The sequence below is a fragment of the Mya arenaria genome, chromosome 3, assembly GCF_026914265.1.
Source record: "Mya arenaria isolate MELC-2E11 chromosome 3, ASM2691426v1".
Taxonomy (NCBI): Eukaryota; Metazoa; Mollusca; class Bivalvia; order Myida; family Myidae; genus Mya; species Mya arenaria.
This window is the reverse complement of record NC_069124.1, coordinates 27,023,911-27,037,126: the sequence shown is the minus strand read 5'-3', so window position 1 is coordinate 27,037,126 and position 13,216 is coordinate 27,023,911. Positions and strand designations below refer to the sequence as shown.

Sequence of the window (13,216 nt, the reverse complement as noted above, 5' to 3'; positions counted from 1 at the left end):
TTAAAAATGATCTTAATCGTATTCATATAGAAATACAATTATATATAAACCAAAGCCTCAATGAACAATTTAAGGAAAATATTCGAGACATTTTGATGAAAAGTTCGAGGTTGTCTTAAAAAACATTATTTTCAAACCGATTAAGACCTAAAGATTTTCTCTTTTAATGCGAAATAAAATAAACAAAGAAGTATTCTCGTTCATTAACATTTGCTTAGTTATAAAAAATATAAAGTTGAAAATACACAAAGTCAGTCACAAAATACCACTAATTACCAGCGATTGTAACCACCCGCCATCGAAAGTATTTTAAAACAACACCATTGTCGCCCGATTTATGACACCCCACAAAGTAGCGGCAAAGTAGCGGCACGTGTTAAATTGTTACAGTTTGATATGATTTACAGTTCATTAATTCAATAATTTCCTCTGCTCGATCTTTGTACAACAAAACCAGTTTCTCATCAATTAAAATTCCGGCATTGAGACTCGTGTTGAGTAAATACAATAATTATGCATTAAGGGACCGCAGCGCTTGGACAATTATAATTACCGGTAAATTTTCACACATAATGGACAGCGTCATTTGAAAATTCATACATAACAATCGCAAGTAAATGGCAAGTTATTATTAAGACGTCCAAATCAATGTAGCATAAGAATAACAATTATTTACAAAGATATTGTAAATCCTGCAACATGAACTTAATCGAATCGGAATACCACTTTCTTCTAGTGTTCCCGAAATACAAAGAACTAAGGAATAAATTGTTTCAAAACTATGTTTGTCATTGGCCAACAATAGATAAATTTAACATTCTGATAAGCTCACAATTAAAGAAAACTGTATATAATATTTCAAAATTCCTATTTTTGGCAAATAAAATTAGAATATCATAAAAACGTCTTTCAAATTATTAAACCTAGAAATCACTTTTATATAACATCGTTAACATTATATGCTTTTGATACTGTTCTATTCTACCTATTGGATTGTATCATTTTGTTTATGCTATAAAAATTGTATTGTTTTATGCAATAAACTATTAAACTAAAACTGACGTGGATAATGACTTAGGGGATTATACTTCTCGTTAGTTTTAGTTCAAATTCAAAGTTAATTGGCAGAAATCGGCATACACAAAGATTATTAGAACAGTGGAGAGCATAATACAAAACCCCCCACAAAAAACAACATAATATTAAGACAGTCAAGTTATATCTCATTTATACTTAAAGTTACAATCTGATTCAAAACGAATATAAACACATGTATAACAAACATTAATTTTGACTGATACACCTTTAACAACTTACTAAATAATTCATTTATGGAAAATATTAATTACCTATAGCAAGATTGTAACCGTGTATTTAATAGCTGAAAGCGCAAAAATATTAAACGATTGGTGAATGCTAAAAAATGTATGTGATAGAATCTTAAGCCATTATTTTAATATTGAACTTCTAATCCGTAGATTTTTACTTATTGTGTAGAATTTAACATATATATATATAGTATAGCACCCACGCTACGATTAACGAAGCAGAAAAATGTTTTTAAAACTGTAGAATTATTGTAAATCGTAGCGTGCTCGCCGAATGGGTATAACCCGACAAAGAGGGTAAATGAGCTCACCCCACCGCCCACCCCACCCCACTCCGAGATATATGCATACATAATCCTATAAGTTGTATAATATGGGCACATGCTATTTGTGCATTCAGTGGATTATCATTTGATGCCGGAGCTGCACTTGCAAGGTAATTACATGTCATATTAAATGAGTGGACATCTCCTATACCAAAAATATATCTATAAAAGATAATTGTCCGTACAACCAGTATTAAGCGCCCGCGTACGTCTGAAGACTCAGACTTATCCCGCTCCACATTGCACACCCTGAAAATACTGGCTAATAATTCTAGTACACCATGCTAATGTAAATATTGAGTATTTACAGGTATTACTGTTTATTTGAATGCACATATTTGCATAGTTATATTTCTAATAACAAACAACATTTTTGTATATAATAATAAAAATCATCATTTCAATCAAGGCTTCCACTAAGGTAATAACAGTTTTTGTAAATAATAATAAAAATCATCATTTCAATCAAGGCTTCCACTAAGGTAATAACAGTTTTTGTAAATAATAATAAAAATCATCATTTCAATCAAGGCTTCCACTAAGGTAATAAGAGTTTTTGTAAATAATAATAAAAATCATCATTTCAATCAAGGCTTCCACTAAGGTAATAACAGTTTTTGTAAATTATAATAAAAATCATCATTTCAATCAAGGCTTCCACTATGGTAATAACAGTTTTTGTAAATTATAATAAAAATCATCATTTGAATCAAGGCTTCCACTAAGGTAATAACAGTTTTTGTAAATAATAATAAAAATCATCATTTCAATCAAGGCTTCCACTAAGGTAATAACAGTTGTTGTATATAATAATAAAAATCATTATTTCAATCAAGGCTTCCACTTAGGTAATAACAGTTTTTGTAAATAATAATAAAAATCATCATTTCAATCAAGGCTTCCACTATGGTAATAACAGTTTTTGTAAATAATAATAAAAATCATCATTCCAATCAAGGCTTTCACTAAGGTAATAACAGTTTTTGTAAATAAAAATCATCATTTGAATCAAGGCTTCCACTTAGGTAATAACAGTTTTTGTAAATAATAATAAAAATCATCATTTCAATCAAGGCTTCCACTATGGTAATAACAGTTTTTGTAAATAATAATAAAAATCATCATTCCAATCAAGGCTTTCACTAAGGTAATAACAGTTTTTGTAAATAAAAATCATCATTTCAATCAAGGCTTCCACTTAGGTAATAACAGTTTTTGTAAATAATAATAAAAATCATCATTTGAATCAAGGCTTCCACTTAGGTAATAACAGTTTTTGTAAATAATAATAAAAATCATCATTTCAATCAAGGCTTCCACTAAGGTAATAACAGTTTTTGTAAATAAAAATCATCATTTGAATCAAGGCTTCCACTTAGGTAATAACAGTTTTTGTAAATAATAATAAAAATCATCATTTCAATCAAGGCTTCCACTTGGGTAAATATCTAAGCATGGTGTATTCAATGGTTAATTTTATTACTTTGTAAAATAACATCGTTGTTGGTATGGATAGAGTGGCCGAAGACGGACCACGAAGCGACTGGCCAAGTTTATTTCAGAAAGCAATCGATCACATATGATAACATTAATATTCACGTTTACAATTATAAGATAAACACATATTTTGTTCATTATTATTCAAATTATTATAATACTTTATTAAAAATACTTTGATGTTTAACATTGGAATTTCATGGGATTTTTCAGTTACATTAAAGATAATTGTCATACTGAGCACTAATATTCAAGTATTTATTAACACATTTAAGACCAATGAGTGAATAAATTAAAAAAAAAAACACATGTTTAAAAACATTATAAATGATGGTCCGTATGTTTCTGAAGATGGTCCGTAATGTCCCTAAATCTGGTCCGTAGTGTCCCTAAATCTGGTCCGTAATGTCTGGTCCGTAATGTCCATGGTCCGTAGTGTCCGTGACCCTTGGGTAAATATCTAAGCATGGTGTATTCAATGGTTAATTTTATTACTTTGTAAAATAATCTCATTTTCAATGTCTTGTCGTGTGTGTTTTGTATAACGTAACGTGTTGAATTTTCATTTTATTAGCATTGCTATTTACAATCAATCACTTTTCCATATGTCATGTCATTCATATGTATATGTCTTATGCGGCCTTCCATATTTTATGTCATTCATATATGTCTTGTGTAAAGAATCATTGGAAAATAAAATAATAATAGAAAACTGTATAGATAAGTGTATGTATTTCTTTTATATCTTAAATTACTTTTACTTTTAACCTTAACCGTTCTGTACTAACAGGCGTATAATTGTTTTAAGAATAGAATAAGTAATAAAAGATGAGTAGAAAGCATCTTTCGGTCCAGTATCTCTTATTTACAAAATAAACTTACCGAAAGAAAAATGTACGCTCTTGAAGATTTCTGAATGCCGTCTTGGAGATAGAAACGTGTAATCCTTAAAGACATGTCTGTCTGTCGTTTGGAACAACAACTCCCTGATTGGAATATCTATGTTTCGCTCCGAATTCGTAATGGTCTCATTATATATGAAAACATTAGAATTCATATAAATACATCCAAGTGTCGAAATCACTATAATGTAATTAAGAATCCTTGTTTCTTAAAAGCCATGCTCGTACATTTATTTTTTCTATCCATAATAGACGTCTATAACAAGTTAACCTTAAAAGAATATGCCTACAGAAAAATCAATTTTATTTTACTAAATATCAGTATAAAACCCTCAAATTGTTTTCAACCGAACAGAACAGATTCAATCATGTGTTATGCTGTACGTCATGCCATGTTTGTATTAAAAATGTTTCTGTTAATTCAAACCAGTTTCATAATTTCAGCGTTTGCCTATTTACAAATTATTTGTTAGATGTTTTTACATCTGTAATTTGAAATATGCAACTGTGTTTGCAACAGGTGAGAAGACGCCAATGTATTAGGATGTTGCTAATTGCCAAACAAAGGAGGTGTCATTCGAAGCCATATTGACTTAAGCTAACTGTTCTATTGTTTCTTTGTATCTAATTTAGCACCTTGACATATGTTTTGATTGAGAACTATTTGAAATCAGAAGTAATTAGTTGGAGCTGAACTGACAGTCTGTTTGAAGTATTTTTTGTTTTTCTATTGGTTTAATTTATGGTAGGCATGATATCATTACTGATTTTTAAATGTTAAAAAAGGTAGTTCTTCATTTCCAGACTTCTCGTTTCCGGTCAATGGCCGTATAAACAAAGTGAAAATAGATAAGAAGAATTTATAGAAGACGATAGCCTGCAGAAGTTAATAAACTGACAATTTGTGAACCTGTAGTGAGCATTTAGCCCTCCATGACTTTGTGAACTAGTTAGCCCGACAGAAAGACATTAATTATTGTGAAAAACAAAAGCCAAGGTCAAACGTTGGTTTTTTCAGTGTTCTCTCCCTTGTGTATTTATTATTTATTTCCCTTTAGCTTTCGGTTATATTTAGGCTACTGCTTGACTAAACTAAATTCTAAAATTAAACCTTTCAGTAATACTTAATTAAATGTCAAGCAGTTCCACCTTTATTTCAATAAAATTTGTGAGCCTAATTATCGGTGCATTGAGCTTTTTTATTAATTTTAATAACAATATCAATATTTTTAACAATATTTATTACACCAATATTATTTACACAACATCTTATACAAAAGTCTTAGCATCTCTACATATAGGGGCTAGGTTCCCCGTTAAATTTTATTATTTGCTTGTTGATTTTATTACAAATTTAATTGTTAGCAATGGCTGGTGATCCATTTCTTCAAAAAAAAATACCCGGAGTCAGTCAAATGACCTGTCTCCTGTGCTTGGGGAGGCACTGTGCACCAGGGATAGTCATCATTTAACTCATAACACTATGATGCACAAGTGCATCCTTCGAGCTATTGTGGGGGGGGTGAAGCTGACCAGCCAGGGGTCCATATCCAAACTGGCATCAGAACAGAATAGAATAAGTAATACAAGATGAGTAGAAAGCATATTTCGGTCCAGTATCTCTTATTTACAAAATAAACTTACCGAAAGAAAAATGTACGCTCTTGAAGATTTCTGAATGCCGTCTTGGAGATAGAAACGTGTAATCCTTAAAGACATGTCTGTCTGTCGTTTGGAACAACAACTCCCTGATTGGAATATCTAAGTTTCGCTCCGAATTCGTAATGGTCTCATTATATATGAAAACATTAGAATTCACATAAATACATCCAAGTGTCGAAATCACTATTGTAATTAAGAATCCTTGCTTCTTAAAAGCCATGCTCGTGCATTTATTTTTTCTATCCATAATAGACGTCTATAACAAGTTGACCTTAAAAGAATATGCCTACAGAAATATCAATTTAATTTACTAAATATCAGTATAAAACCCTCAAATTGTTTTCAACCGAACAGAACAGATTCAATCATGTGTTATGTCGTACGTCATGCCATTTTTGTGTTAATTCAAACCAGTTTCATAATTTCAGCGTTTGCTTATTTACAAATTATTTGTTAGATGTTTTTACATCTGTAATTTGAAATATGCAACTGTGTTTGCAACAGGTGAGCAGACGCCAATATATTAGGATGTTGCTAATTGCCAAACAAAGGAGGTGTCATTCGAAGCCATATTGACTTAAGCTAACTGTTCTATTGTTTCTTTGTATCTAATTTAGCACCTTGACATATGTTTTGATTGAGAACTATTTGAAATCAGAAGTAATTAGTTGGAGCTGAGCTGGGTCCATATTCAAACTGGCATCAGAACTGGGTCAGCTCCTTCCCCGCCTGGTCAAACGATCAGTCCCACTAGCCTCTGGGGCCCTTCTCCTGGAACTGGTTTCTGCCCAGGCAATTGTCAAGTTAATACATATGGACATTTTTAAATTCATGGGGGTTGACTGTCGTGCTTCCCTACCCCATTCCCTACACAAAGTTCGTGGAGTGTTGGCTGGGGTCCCCGAGAATGAGGACCTGGCGGGCCTTGGGGATCGTCTGGAGTTGCCGCCAGGCGTCCAGTGCCATATTTTGGGGTTGGAGCGTCTGGAGGTCCCACCACCATCGGGATTACCCCGGCTGGTTAGGATAAGTTTTATCACCCAGACGAGCCTCCCAAGGTCATACCCCGACTAATTTAAGCATACCTATTTTTCGACGCACTATTTCAAAAATGTTTTGAAAAATAGCCTGTTTTCATCTCTATTGTTAAAGATGTTACGTTTGATAGTCGTGTTGTTACTAACGATTGTATAGGACAATTTACATAGGCCAACATTTCTGTAGCAGAGCCTATATTTTGAAAAACTACCATTGTAACCTATAAGCCCATTGTTGATCAAGGCGTATGTTAAAAGGCTGATTGGTTTGGTGCTGAATGCTTAAAGGCAGAACGATTATATATAAATGTACTATAAACAAATATGATAAGTGTAAAAATGAAAGTAAATCGCTATTATTTTGTGTAAATAAGCTTTATAAATACCTTGTTTAAAACAAGAAAAAGACGTTGTGATAGTAAGAAAAGGACAATTAAAAACCTTAGACACTATAAACCAAAATAGTTGGGGGGGGGCATTTTCGAAGAGCTTGATACTCCGATCACTGTGCAGGAAATTGAAAATACAACAAAAGTATAAAAGAAAAAGAAAGATTTCGTTGGAGACATTGTAAAATGAATATACTACTGCAACTGTTGACGTTGTTCGTCTCATTCTGCAGTCATTTTAACGGGACTCTTTATACTGGATGTTTTCCTAACCAATTAATGGAAGGTATTATAGTGCCTTTGTTTAAGATTGATGTAAATAATTGAAGAAGTATTACGCTTTTCCAGTTGTTTCTCTAAAACCATTATATGAATACTTATTAAACGTTTTACAGATTGGACCGAAAATAAGGATATTATAAGCGATGCCCAACTTGGTTTTATAAAAGTTCGCTCAACAGTTAATGCAATTGTTGAGCTAAATGCTACTACTGTGAAATCATTAATGTTCGTGGGCATGAAATTTCGTGGTTTGCCGAAAAAAAACAATTTCGTGGGTACTTGAATTCGTGGATTTTCATTTTTGAAAAAACAATAATCGAAGATGCGATCGTCCTAGATCGTCTGCATAATATCCACGCGCTGGCCCGTGATTTCCGTCTTCTACGTCACTCGGTTTATGACACTCGCTAATGTGGTACGACATGCCAATTCACTTGTCACTTGTCGATTTAATTGGGAATAAAAGTAATAAAAGAAGATGTACCCTGATCATAAATACAGATAGGGGAAGCCATTGAATGCCAATCAAGAATTTTGCAAACTGTGAAAACACCGAAAGGGTGCGTATATTGTCACGTTCGATGCTTAGTAACCTTCAATACACTAGTAATCGATTAATTATTTTATTAGATAAAAAAATCGAGTATGGACACTCATCACGCACATCTTGTAAACTTGGAGATTTTCATTAACAGCACACGTTTAAACACGTGCTTATAACTGTCATTTGCTGCATAAAACACATTTAATTGATTTGGTTCATTATTTATTAAAGGCAGTTATAATATATTAACAGAATAATGATCGTAAGTTATACAGTGAGACAGGTTTTAACACTGTATACTGCGACCTCTGTAAAGAATATACTAGAGTATGTACGTAACAAGGCAATTGAAAAAGTGAATAAAGGGTTTATATTTCGTGGGATCTTGAATTCGTGGATCACCCAACCCACGAAAACCACGAACATTAATGCCCCACGAACATTAATGATTTCACAGTATTTGTAAATTGCTGAATGAAAATAAACACAAAATAACGGCTGTAAAAATTGGGGATTTGGAAAAAATAAGGAAATTGAATGGGTTCACCTGAAATTTGGTAAATTATTAATACATGTTTAACAGTCCATATCGACAGTGCCAGGTTATGGCGAACTAGGTAGATTGTATATAACCAGATGTACATGAATTATAAATTGTTGCTCTAAAACACATAATAACGATAATATAAACGTTACAACATTGTAAAGTAATCTTTTATTAGATTTAAAAAAAGGATAACTAATTTGGCCAGTAATGTAAACATTTTGCTTAACGCAACTGGTCTTTCAAATGGCTAAACTCTAGACGTAGTGATATGAAAACGTTCTGTTTTAAAGTAACGCCTTATTGATCAATTTTAAACAATCAAATAATTCCTCTGACTAAATTAAGATCTTTGTCTCACCAGTACGTATTGAAACTGGGCGTTATGGTATTAACGGAATCGATCACAATGAACGTTATTGCACCATATGTAATAATGGTGATATTGAAGATGAGTTTCATTTTATTTGTGTTTGTGATGTTTACGATGATTTACGTTAAATGTATTTGAGAAGAAAATATATCGTTTGGCCTAGTATGATGATCTTCTGCAAGATAAGAAATTTCCGTTCAGCTTATTTGTGCAAATTTACTTCTAAAGCATTTTAGCGTCGTCATAACATTATAAATATTGTTTCATGATCTTTATTAAGGTTTACATTTAAGCTTTTTTTGCATAATATAATAAAAATTTAAAACATGAAGCTTTCGTCATGACAAATATGATATAAATATTTACTTATTAGTTGTTAGTCCATACTCACTGTGACATGTTAGTGAAATGTTAGTGTAATGTAAAAGTATCTCATCCAAAGCATTATTTTGAAATCAAAATATTGATTATTAGTTCTGTTTTCATGTCTAAGATTCCAACCTATCATGTTATAAAAATGTTTAATTGAATGTATTATATATATCATGTAATGAGAAAAAACTTTGTGTTCAACTTACATAATAATAAGTTGAATCTTTAATACATCTTCTGGACTTGATCAAAAGGCAAACTGGATGTATCATTTGTTTTATTTTCTATTCCAAATAATCGTTTGGACGACCTTAAACTGAGGATACATAAAAATATAACAAGCATTTATAAATATTTCAGTTTGAATTAGTTTTAATATTTTAGATTCAAGTAAAATATGTTCGTAGAGAAAATAAACAACCGTAGGTCGTGAAAGTATTGTTTTGTATATCTGATTATGTTTTTTAAGGAACAATTAAGGAATTAATTGCGGATTTGATGTCATTTTCGGGGTATGAACGCAGTTGGGCTGGTTAAAGCGTGTGGAGTCCAGAGCCAAACTGCGTACATAACCTAAAAAATAACTTCAATCCTGAAATTTATTACTTTTCTCTACATTAAAACCTTATTATATTATTCAAGAATTGTTAAAAGTACTTCATTTTATATAGAAAACCTTCTTTCTCACCCATTCCGTAACCGGAAACAGTTTATCAAAATTACGCCATGCAGGAAAATAACCAATCTCTTTACTAGTGACAACAATGCATTTAACATATCATAAATAAGTAATTGTTAACACTTTCTGTTGATTTAAGTTTTTCCGGGATTGCTGACATAGTACAAACAATAACAATATAATTTTCAATTTACATGTATATTGCTACGCGATAATTCGCGATCCGAATATATCCGAAAAAAATGCGTTCGTCGGAAACAATTCGCATTTGCCATAAGGCAGTTTATTTAAGGAATGGACATTGAGGTGTACAAAATTTATGTTAACCTCCCTCTTCGCTTCTATCCTGTGTTAAACAACTAATTGATTGATTCATAAATTACGAAACACTATGATCCATTAAAAAGTCAAGTACATTCTGGGGAAGCATATTTCGCCGCCTAATGATATGGCATATTACGATTATATATGTTAATAGTTGTGAGCGTTGACATGCAGTTTAGCATCTTATGTATCGTATTGCATAAATATCAGGTGATGCAGTTAATATTTCCTATAAACCGGTTATTGGAAAGAGACTTTCCTTTAAGGTCATTTCTCAGTGTTAAGGAAGGCCAAAAGTGATAGCGGTTCGAGACTACATGCTTTATTTAGTTTTGAGGAGAATCTTGTGCATTAGTAAAGAATTCATACGTTGCGGCGGTGTTGCGACATGTCTTTGGGTAATAAGGAATTGACCAAAGTTTACGAATTTTTGGACCAATAAGCATTTGCATTGATTCGAAAAAAATGTCGATAATATAAATATGTTTTTTTGTGGCAAAATGCCCTAGACTATGTAATAAACAATATATTGAGGGTGAATAAATCTGTTTTAAATAAGAAATACATTACCTATACAATAATGAAAATGTTGGATTAAATTCATTTCCTGGTAACAACCAATGCAAAAGCATTTTTTGAAATAGCTTCGATCACAACAATTCATTTTGTCAACATCAAGGTCATTAATACCAGGTGCGTCTAGGTTTCCTGGTTCATTGCATTTGCTGAAAAACGCCCTCGATTCGGTGAATATTACCATTCTTTTTATATGATTCAACGAAATATCTTATTAAAGACCTTGTGCATCGGATCAAGAGCAATTGTTTGTTTACGATGACGCTTGCTTTAGATGAAAGTTTTGTCTGTATTGAAAATCGTGATAAATAGTTGTTTTTTTCTTTTGTTATATCAAGCTTAAATAACAAACTTGGAAGGTTGAGAAATCGGGGTCAGAACACAAGCTCAACAAACATAAGTGATAATTTGTAATATTTGTCATATCGCCTTTAAGCTAACAAGGTATTAGAAGTATGAAATAAACGATTGAAGAGAAATTAAGACAAGAAGTAAAGCAAAGTAAACTGATATTTAAAACGATTCGTCAGACAGATTGCTTAAAACGGTATCATAAACATGAATCTAACCATTTTAATACTTTTTAAATTGAAAATGTCGGTCAAAGCTATGATGGGATGGTTAAGCAGAAACGGTGTTTCCTAAAATAGCGTTCCATGAAAGCCGTTTTGTTCGTGCATAATTAAGATTTGTGAAGTGTCATTTTATTAATATTTAAACAGCTTCTAAACAAATTCGACATTTGACAAATATATTTCTCCTTTATTACGAGGCACTTGATCCGACATAAATAAAAGTTAATCATCTGTAATAATAGCAAAATTTCGTCTATACCCAGCCTTAAAGTGTAAACCATACATGGGTCTCGTAAAATTGTAATAAACTTAAATATTCATTCGAGTTACTACTTTTACACATATATACGCACTAGGGCAATCTATAAGGATAAATCTAGACGATTTCATAAACCTGTTATTAAACGAGACGGGAAGGTGTCTAAGTACATCTTCATCATTTTGTAACATGTGATATGCAATATTTTGTTCAGAAATAAAAATACCAAAATTTAAGAGCGCGCGAGTCTCTTAAATTACAATTCTGCCAATAATTAACCAAGCCAGAAAGCAAACAAAACTGTTGACTTTTACTAATAAGTATTGATACCCACAGCTATAGACCCGGTCACGATAGTGTTACGAGGCATTTTGCCTACCACGAGTAGCACGTCCAATCTATGGCCGAAACATTTCTGTAATGTGCCCATTTGCCGTCCCTGAAAACATGGGCACCTTTTCAACAAATTCAACTGGCATCTTTATGTTACATGCTAAATATATAGCTCATTTGCCCATTAGCTTTAGACAACACACATTTAGTTTCGATCTCTACATGCATTGAAAGACCTCTAACCAGCCTTGGGAACAAATAGTTTGTAGACGATACCTAGTACAGGCAAGGTAAATGCCAGGTGCACTTTCTCAGGTGATAGCCAACGAGTATTAAAAAGCATTCGATGCAATCCATACTCAAAACAGGTTTACCAAATTACTATCATTACATGAAACCGGTAATAAAATAACCTTGTTGTTGTACAAAAAATGCATTTGCAAAATTCATACATATATATATTATAAATCTGGATCGGGTCCAGGATTTGGTGTAAGAGGGGGAGCGAACCTTTGGACGTGCGCCACAACCAACAGAATCGAACTATTTATTAATGATTGCTTGTGAGGATCCTCTCTATATAACACTTGAAATACTCTTAGTCTGATAAGGTGATGTCTATTGTATTATATTAATATGTTTCTTCGATTTTACTGTATAGATAAACATTTATACAATAACGATAAACAGTTTTTTCATGAATGATAATATACTGGAAGGAACCGAAATATAAGGAGATTATAATTGGAATAGTCAGGCTATTTAACTCTTCCAGTATACCCTTTTGAATCTACCTACCTATCAAAACAAATCGACAAAAGGATACCCCATATTACAAGAACGTGGGCTGTTGACGGTGAGACAGCCCATATTACAAGAACGCGGGCTGTTGACGGTAAGACAGCCCATATTACAAGAACGCGGGCTGTTGACGGTGAGACAGCCCATATTACAAGAACGCGGGCTGTTGACGGTGAGACAGCCCATATTACAAGAACGTGGGCTGTTGACGGTGAGACAGCCCATATTACAAGAACGCGGGCTGTTGACGGTGAGACAGCCCATATTACAAGAACGCGGGCTGTAGACGGTGAGACAGCCAATATTACAAGAACGCGGGCTGTTGACGGTGAGACAGCCCATATTACAAGGACGCGGGCTGTTGACGGTGAGACAACCCATATTACAAGAAAGCGGGCTGTTGACGGTGAGAC

The 13,216-nt window shown here is 32.7% G+C and overlaps 1 protein-coding gene across 1 annotated transcript in view; it reads right to left on the bottom strand.

Moving 5' to 3' along the window:
* The window catches only part of LOC128225900 (uncharacterized), a 108,475-nt gene that overhangs the window by 6,421 nt on the left and 88,838 nt on the right, over nucleotides 1–13,216 (bottom strand). The window lies entirely within an intron of this gene.